The sequence below is a fragment of the Geotrypetes seraphini genome, chromosome 4 (assembly GCF_902459505.1).
Source record: "Geotrypetes seraphini chromosome 4, aGeoSer1.1, whole genome shotgun sequence".
In the NCBI taxonomy this organism is placed as follows: domain Eukaryota; kingdom Metazoa; phylum Chordata; class Amphibia; order Gymnophiona; family Dermophiidae; genus Geotrypetes; species Geotrypetes seraphini.
Window position 1 is genome coordinate 209,871,457 of NC_047087.1, and position 9,909 is coordinate 209,881,365.

Genomic DNA, 9,909 nt, shown 5'->3' on the forward strand with positions numbered 1-9,909 from the left:
TTTATTAGTACATTTGGTTGTCTTGTAATATTACTCTGTTGTGATATCCTGATATATGCTCTGATGCTCGTAGAATTCCTATGAGTTGGAGCATTTTCCTCGCCATCCCACATTAAAAAAACTCTGGCATCATTTAGTAAAAACCCAGTGATAATTTTAGTTGGTAAGTTCTGTTATTAAAAAAAATGTAAGCCTGTGTAGAAATTTTTATTTTTATTTTCTTACCACAGAATAAGATGATATTTCCAGTTATTCTTATTGACTGGATCATAAAACACAACCAGAAAGATAACATTTTAATCCAGATGCCACAAACGCTGATTCATTTTCACGCCTATCTTAATAAGATGGTTGAGAAGTTTGTTTAATAATTGATTGCTGGTTTGATGGATTGGATTTTTCCCAAAGATATTTTCCTGGATAAATTTGGAAACATGAAGGGAGATAACTATAGCGGTGATAAAAATGGGCCACAGGTTTAACTTTCACAACAGTGTTCGCATCAGTCACGAGAAGAAATTACTGTACTACTGGTAAATAAAATTATGTCAGATAAAACACACCCTGCCCTTGAAGAACAAAACAGAGTAATTACAATGAGTTTTACCTTGCCCTCATATAGATCTTAATTTATTTCATATTGCAAAATCTTAGTATCTGTCCACAATTTCACAATTTTGTCCAGAAGACAAAGATACAGGAACTCACTCAGGTATAAAAGGAGCACCACCTGCCAGGCCAGACATCACTTGGAAATCTCCCAGATCTTCCTGAAGCCACTTGATCAACAGGACCAAATATAACCATGTCTGCAAAGGGTCAATATACTAAGCAGGCATGCCAGGACCCATGCCAGAAGACATCTGTTCCTTGCCAGCAGCGTAAGTATTCTTTTTAAATGAAATCATTTAACATTTCTACTAACATCTATAAATATAAGGGAAATTAAATAAATATATATTCCTTTTTTCCCCAGTAGCTTTAGATACCAGAGTACATTCACATAAACCGGGTCATTTCTAAGAGCATGTGCTAATGTCACTTCACATGGCTCAAATGGAACCTGTAATATACTGTATAATGCATAATAATGGTGTTAACGCACTGTGTTAGCAAATCACTCTCAAACTGTGGTACCTGTATTACAATTTTAGTGGTAGAATACATTATTTTTTCTAGCAGATGGAAAAAAGATGTAGTTCATGTACCTTGAATAGTCAACATCTGCAACTTGTAGTCCCTATGACAATGTTGGTCTCACCAACATTATGAACATTAAAATATCACTGAACTGAATAGTTACTAAGTTAACTAGTTCTACTGTTTGAAAAATGCACCATTCAAAAAGTTCTTTGAAACACTGAAAATTTCATTTTTTTGCAACTTTCATTTGTTTTGATGGTGATTAAGCATTTCAAAAGATTACAATAAAACTTCCAGTCCATAGTAGCTGAGAAATATAAATACATTAGATTTCTGATCTGCAAGATCAAATTCAAAAAAATATGATGGTGCATAATGCACCATTTCATCTGAGTGTTATAAATGTTTATAAATGTTTATAAATGTATACTGAGATTCAGCGGGTCGGAGACATTTTCAACCATTTGTGTAACCTTTTCTTCTATACACTTCAGGAGTCAAATTGTTTTAATATCCTATTGCAGAAAGATCATAAATCATTAATATAGGGTTCAATATTCAAAAGGTTTTACCTGGGCAGGAGAGGCTCCTGCAGTTTGTGCCTCTGAATATTGCCTGTGACCACCTAGGCACTCTCTGGTTATTGCTGGAGGCATCCAGGGCGGAGCTTATCCAGTTAGTGGAAACATTCAAGCTGCTAACAGGACAGCACAGAGACAGTCCTGACTTTATCTACAACCCATTTTATTAATATATGCTCACAACAAGCAAAAGAAAAATCAAAATATGGAATACATAAAAATATCACTGATGAAAAACATTATCATTTGGATAAAGTCTTTATGGAGAAACAAACCAAGAAGTAAAAGAATTAATTATGAAAAAAAGTGCATTGCTGGGTTTTACTAAACCACGGAAGAGCTTCTTACCGCTGGCTGACGAGGTAAATGTTCCGACCCTCATAGGAATTGAATAAGTATCAGAGCATTTACCTCGCCGGCCTGCGGTAAGAAGCTCTTCTGTGTTTTAGTAAAAGGAGCCCTATATTAATTCCCTAATTCTGTAACCAATAACTACTTGCATAGGCCACACAATAAGCCCACTAAACCCTAAGGCACATTAAAAAGTGTCTGATGCTATTTTTGCTATTTTGGTACCCCACATGCGTGACGTCTTTTATTTAGCATGGCTCTAAGATGTCTAATACACTTCTCCCTCTGTATTCGCTGTGATAGGGGTTTAACAAAACCGCAAATACTGAAAAACCGTGAATAACTTTTTCATATGTTATTTGCTATTTTCTATTAAAAACCATTGTGAATATGATGAAACTGAAAAACCGCGAATAACATGGTGGGAGACCTGGCCTGTTCCTGAAGGAGAGGCAAAACACCGTGAAGAAAGTGCTGGGAATCGGCGATTTTCTCTGTAAACGCTTGGAATCAGCAATTTCTCTATGCAAGCTGATGTAATTTGGTGGGAGGAGCCAGCAAGCTAAAAATCGTGAATAATCGAAACTGTAAATGCTGAAACCGCGAATATGGAGGGAGAAGTGTAATTCCATTAAAAAAAAAAAATCAATGGCCAAATGCAAATTGCAAAATTAGCACATGCGCATTAGCACATGCTGACTAATTACTCCACAATTCGTGCAGGAGCCCTTAATTTCTACTAAATAGATGTCATTGAGATCTCACATGCTAATGGCCATATGCTAACTGATTTGCCTAAGACATGCCTACTCTCTGCCCCCGAACATGCCCCCATGCTAAACAGTATAATGTATTCTTTAGGGCATTGTACCACAAACTTTTCAGTGCCGCAGCACACTAAATCCGTTGCCACTGCCGGAAGGCATCCAAAATTGTGCGTAGATGCGATGATGTCACATACATGGGTGACATCATCACATCGACATCTGCACATGCGCAGAGGCCCTCCGGCCGTGACCCTGAACCTGTCACTTCGCTGGTGGGGGATCCTGGAGGAGGGGAGATATGGGGAGAGGAGCAGAGATGCTGGCGAGGAGGAAGTCGTCGGTGCCAGCTGACTGCCTACAAGACGTGCCTCTCTGCCAGCGCCTCTCCTCCTTGCCAGCGTCTAGTGGCACACCAGCTTGTGATATACTACTTTAAGGCATAGGAAGCATGTGCAGAGCCTGATGTTAACATGTGGCTCCTGAGCAAATACTACTAGCATCGTTTTTAGGCAGAAGTAAGCACATGTTAGTGCTTACTGCTGTTTAGTAAAAGGGCCCCTAAGTAATATCCTCTTTTACAAAGTCACAGCAATGGCACTGAAGTCCGTTAATTCCCAAAGGGCTGCTGCAGTAATTGGCTTTGTGAAAGAGGGCCTAAGTTAATCAAGAATTCTCATCCCAAATAAATTTATCAATATGAGCTGGATCCATAAACATATAAGCAACATTTTGATATGAAACTAAATATTTACAAGACAGCACTCATTGCCAAAACCCTTGTTTTTAAGGAAATAATTTTCTTCTTAATTACCATGTTTTTCACTCTAAAAGATGCACCTGACTATAAGACACACCCACCTGTAGAGGAGGAAAACCCAAGAAAAAAAATTCTTACCACCCTGCCCTGTACCCCCTCTGGTGGTCTAGTGGTAGGCCGGACAGGGTCTTATAGAGTAAAAAACCCATAGACAGTGTAGGCACCCCCCCCTTGTAGGCAGCACAGGTACCCTTTTTTTGAAGTTCATTGGAGCTTTCCCTGCTCCTGCCTGTCTCCCTTGCCAGACGGCTCTTTATCAGTTCAGGCAGGGTGGTGCAGAAGGCAGGCATGTGCTGTTCGCTTTCTTGCCCGGTTCGGCACCACTCCCCGATTGGCTGCAGTCAGTTTTTGCGAGTAGCTGAAGGAGGGAGTTAGGGAGGCAAGGGGGGATGATGATTAAAAAAAAACTGTATAGGCCATCCGTTACTGGTAGATAAGCCATGGCTAATACAATGGGGCGGCTTATCTACCAGTATTAAAACATGTATAGGCATTTTTTGTGGCCTAGACATTGGGGCGGCCTATATGCAGGGAAATCTGGCACTAATTTACTCATGGGGTTTTTTTTTTTTTTAGTAATCTAGAATTTACACCAGTTCTGTGGCTGGTATAAGTGGTCACACCTAAAGTATATATGAGAGGCCAGAAAGTTCTCAGTCCAACCAAGAAAAGAATGATGTGGAGCTATGAAACTTATGAGTTATTCCACACTTTTCTTGTCACTTTTCATTTTGTTTCATACCATTGATATGAAAAGTGTCAAGAAAAGTGTGGAATAACGTGTAAGTTTCATGGCTCCATATCATTCTTTTCTTGGTTGAGCTGAGACCTTTTCAGCGGCCCCTTTTATGCCTATTTGCCCTGTTACATTAGTATTCTAGAAAGGAAATTAGAACCTAGTTTCCTTTACAGAAGAGGTCCAAATAAATGATCAAAAACAGATGCCCTTTTACAGAATTGTCCTCAATATGTCCTTCTGAAGTCTTGGCCTTCCAAATTTATTATTCTTTACAAATACTTTATAGATATGACAGCTTAATGCAATTTATCTTACCATTTCACACAGATATGTTCAAAGATTTATTTGGAAATATAGCTTGGGCATTTCTAAAGTGATAATTGGAAGTCATTTAAACCATATCCTTTTTTTAATTATTATTTCAGCATGTCAGAATGTGTCACAGTGCCAGGATCAGTCATCTAGTTGCCAAGGTAAAATAAATAACATTTATTATCACTAAAAATATATACAAGTAGGACTGTTTCAGAATTGCCTATTGTTAGTGATTTATAACTCACTAGTCTTATAGCCCGTTACATTAACGGGTGCTAGAATATATGTGTGTGTGTCTATCTTTAATTCTTTCTCTCTCTCTGTCTCTCCTTTGCGCTTTCTGTCTTTCTTTTTCCTTGGCTGTCCACCACCACCCCTTGCCTGCTCCCCCTGTCCATTCTCCCTTCCTTTTACCTACCCTTCCTTTTCCCCCCTGCTCTGGAGCACTGGGACACTGAATGGTACATCTTTATGTAAATACTTGAAACTTGATTTCTCATTCCCTGCAGTCTGTCCAGTCTAGTCTCTCTATTTTGTTCCCTTCATCTATTCCCTTCCTTTTACCTTGCAGATCTCTCTCTACCTCCTTCTTCCTCTCCCTAGCCCACAGTCGTCACTTTGGTACTTCTCTGAAATATCCTGCTCGGATGCCGGTGGTACCGTTCCCCACCCGCCACACCCGCGCTCGTTCCTCCTTGTGGGGGGTGCAGCGGGGAACGCGGAAGTCATAAGGGCAGAGTGGGGGGGGAAGAGAAGGCTCCGAACGGGAGAGCCGGCGTCGGTTTGCGTTTGTTCCTTTAGGCAGCATTAGGGTTTCGCCGGCCTCCAGCGGTAGACATAAAACTTTTGCCTCAAGCTGCTGCCTCAAGCTCCTCCCAGCAGCTGCCGCTCCGCACTGCCTTTGCACCGCCTTTCGCCTCGAGAGCAGGGAAGGGCGTGCATGCGCACTTGTCTTGCCTCGCGTGAGGCCAGACCGTAAGCCGCGCATGCGCACTTCCTAGCTACAGCTCACGGAAAAAGGACGCACGCATAGGAAGTGCGCATGCGCGGCTTACTGTTTTATTATATTAGATGTTAAGCTTGGATTTGGAAAGTTAAGTAATTCAACCCCTAATCCAAATCCAGAATATACAGTTTAACAAAGTCATGCTAATTTCTATGTAACCAATAGCATGTGTATGGTTGAAGCAGCTCATGAGCATCAACAATGGAAGAAGTTCATAAGCATTCACGACGATGTTTTATATGATTGACATAACCATGTTCTTTTCCAGGAGTATTCAACATGATACCCAAGCAAGATTTCTTTTTCCTGGGCTGGTAAGACCTGGGGATACTGCAGAGGTGTACCTCAGGCATTGAATAAAAGTGATACCTAGTGGCCAGACTCAGGATACCCAGATACTGGGCTCTAAGAGGAGCTGTGTTTTGTCGTTGCAATAGCTGGGCTAAAGCATGGAGTGTGGGATATTTTATAAAATGAGGAAAATCTTGGCTTAATTGCAAATTACACCTCACTGTGTGATAGCCCAGTAACATTGCAGGTCTAATTCAAGCCATAGTTACTATGCTGTGTTAGCAGTTTTGCATGTGTTAACTGCAGTTAAGCAAGGAAAGGGAAGCAGCAACTCTGCACCAAATCATAAAGGAACACAAAAAGGAGCAGAGAAGACCAGGCCGTCAAGCTTGGAAAGTCACCTTAATGGCAACCATGCAAAGTAGAAAATAAAAACAGAACCAGGAACTTGACATGGACTGTGTTTCGGCTAAAAAGCCTGCATCAGGAGTCCTCAGAAAGAATCCACTTGACAAATGGTCAAGTGCAAAGAATGGTCTAGTGCAAAGAAGAGCTTGTGCAATGTCCAAACAGCTACTGGCCCCCTTATACACAGCTGTGCAGACAAGTGATGTGTGGCAAATGATCCGATGCCCATTAAATTCCTATGGGCATTCGAGCATTTACCATGCCGGACTACACTGCCAGCTTTAGTAAAAGAGGGGGATTATTTGTAACTAGATTCCTTTGCATAAAATTGAACTTGTGGTGAAACCCATTCTTTAACAGTATTTATAAGCTCTAATCCATAACACAGATGAGAAACTAGCTTTACTGAAAATCCAAAGGAAGAAGGGGAAACTGTGTAGAAGAGAAAAGGAAAAAAAATAGGCAATTTAATCTAATTTAATGCTTCTTTTTTTTCCACAGATCCATGTGCCCCACCACAGAACCCATGCCAGAACCAGGGCCAGGGCAAAGGATATAAGAAGTGCTGAGTTGGCGCTCCAGAATTCTCTTCATAAAGCTTATTCAAATTAATATCGCTATCGAAAGATTAAAATAAGATGATGTGGATTTTGATTGAATGTATTATTCTTTTACTGAATCAAACAAGTCTAACCTACTATCAGCTATGTGATCATGGTTTACCAACTGATTAAAGAAGATTTTGCTCCTAATTAAAACAATATACAGTTCACATATATATCTGTTGTTTTCTGATCTCTTCTTAAAAATATTCTCCAGATTTCTATACTTTGGGGAGATTGTTAAATTTATTTGGGTTGACATTTAAAGTCCTCCTTCTAGTCAGTCAGCCTTAATGGTTCATTTTGAAATATGGGAACCACTAGCACCTACTTAAGCCCTCCTTTACAAAGCCACACTAGCGTTTTTAGTGCTGGCCATGGTGGTAAGAACTCTGACGCTCTAAGAGTGTTGGAGGTCTTACTGCCACAGCCAGCACTAAAAGTGCTAGTGTGGCTTTGTAAAGGAGGGGATTAACCACTTATGTTGCTGGAAATTAGATTATAGTGAATTAGATATCAATAAGGTAGGGGTGGCTATTTATTTCTTTTATTTAAAACATTTATATTCCACGCATCCCAAAATCTAGGCAGGTTACACAAAAACATTTACAATCTATGTAAATAGTACAAAAGGAAGTGGGAATTGACAATGAGCACTCCACTGAAGAACACTGATGTAAAACCAACTTGTTTATTTCATAAAAGGACACAAGCAGAAACTATGGGCCCGGCACAGCACTGTGTTTCAGTGTTGAAAATGCTTCCATAGCTTTTCAGTGATTTTGGTTACTCTGGCATGTTAGTTGGACCGAGCTTTGTTTTATCCCAGACCTGTCATCTGTGAACATATACGCCACAGGTTTGGTTCCATTTCTGATGCAGGCGTTCCTCAGACGCCGAAGCACAGTGTTGTGCCGGGTCCACAGCTTCTGCTTGTGTCCTTTTATGAAATAAAGAAGTTGGTTTTACATCAGTGTTCTTCACTGGAGTGCTCATTGTCCATTCCCACTTCCTTTTGTACTTTTTTATACCCGTGGGTTCTCTGTCCTGTTGGACTTTTTGGTGTTTACAATCTATGTAAATAACATATAAAACATATTCTACATTCATCTGTTTTCAAAATTCACTTAAAACAATATAATTACATCACATATTTGAGAAGACTTCAAAGAAAAAATGTATCTTCAAATGTTTATGAAAAGATAAAAAAGAGACATGACCAGGAAAAAGGAGGTATTGATGCCCCTATATAAGACTTTGGTGAAACCTCATTTAGAATATTGTGTACAATTCTGGAGGCCGCACCTTCAAAAAGATATAAAAAGGATGGATTCAGTCCAGAGGAAGGCTGCTAAAATGGTTTGTAGTCTTCATCATAAGGTGTATGGGGACAGACTTAAAGATCTCAATCTGTATACTTTGGAGGGAAGGTGGGAGAGGGGAGATATGACAGAGATGTTTAAATACCTGCGTAATGTAAATACGCATGTCGAGTCTCTTTCATTTGAAAGGAAACTGCAATGAGAGGGCATAGGATGAAGTTAAGAGGTGATAGACTCCAGAGTAATCTAATAAATACTTTTTTACCTAAAAGGTGGTAGATGCATGGAACAGTCTCCCAGAAGAGGTGGTGGAAACAGAGACTGTGTCTGAATTCAAGAGGGCCTGGGATAGGCACATGGGATCTCTCAGAGAGAGAAAGAGATAATGATTACTGAGGATGGGCAGACTAGATGGGCCATATGGCCTTCATCTGCCATCATGTTTCTATGTTCTATGTTCTAGGTTATTGCGAACTGAATCTGGAAGAGTATTCCATATTTATGGACCTGACACACATAACATATGCGAACAAATCGTATGCTTATGTATTTGCTTTAGTGGGGGAATTTATTGCAACTGCTTACTCTGCGACCATAATGAACTAACTAGTAGTACATATGGTATAATTTCCTTAGCTACTACCAGAGGCAGATCTTGATGCAAAGCCTTATAAACTAACATCATTATTTTAAACCTGATCCTCCATGTCACTGGGAGACAATACAAATCAGCCATCAATGGAGTCACATGTTCCCTACATAATCTCAGTCTCATTACTCCAATTGATGCCATTCAGACCTTTATTGAGTTTTAATTAAATCAGATGTTTTAAATGAATCACCAAAAAATCATAGATGTTGTATATATTCTGCTGTATATTTTACCCAGTGTTAGTATCACAAGGAAATTAATGATCAGATGTCTATTTCTGTAAGTAAAATATCATTTTATTTGCAGAACTGGCTTTCAAGATTGCTCTCTGCAAAAATGATTTTTTTGAATCTGGAAGTATCCAAAAGAAGCCTTACCCCTCCCCCCTCCTTTTACAAAACTATGCAACAGGTATTTAGCGCCAGCCAGCATGCTGCTCCGACAATCATTGAGTTCCTATGAGTGTCGGAGCAGCGTAGAGCAACCCTGCTCTCTGCCCTGATTCTCCTGCTCTGGCCACCCTGCTCTCTTCCCCGATCCAGGCTTCTCTGCTCTCTGCCTTTCTCCACTGAATAGAACAAGCTTGTCATGTCCTGCTCTTGCCGCCCTGATTCTCCTGCTCTCTGCCGCCCTTTCCCACAGTGTGAGCCCGTAGTTTTAACCTGTGGGTTAAAAGCAGGGCCACGCTGCGGGGAAGGTGGCAGAGAGCAGAACAGCTGGGGTGGGTTTTAACCATGGGCTCGCTGAAGTCGGGGTAACAATTGCAGGAGAGTCAATCTGCTCTCTTCGCTGGAATTTATACGTGGGCAGACCTGCACGAGAGGGGGCGCCGGGCCGAACGGCGGGGAACACAACCCAGGGCAGCGTCAAAGCAAACAAATAAGTAAAAAAAAAAAAGTTGCTATGAGGTAAATA

General features: G+C 40.5%; 1 long non-coding RNA gene across 1 annotated transcript; it reads left to right on the plus strand.

Moving 5' to 3' along the window:
* The first annotated feature begins 684 nt into the window (after positions 1-684).
* On the plus strand, positions 685-7,196 carry LOC117359910. Its single transcript, XR_004539322.1, has 3 exons — positions 685-881; positions 4,824-4,871; positions 6,920-7,196. It is a non-coding gene; the product is annotated as an uncharacterized LOC117359910 (long non-coding RNA).
* The last annotated feature ends 2,713 nt before the right edge of the window (positions 7,197-9,909 follow it).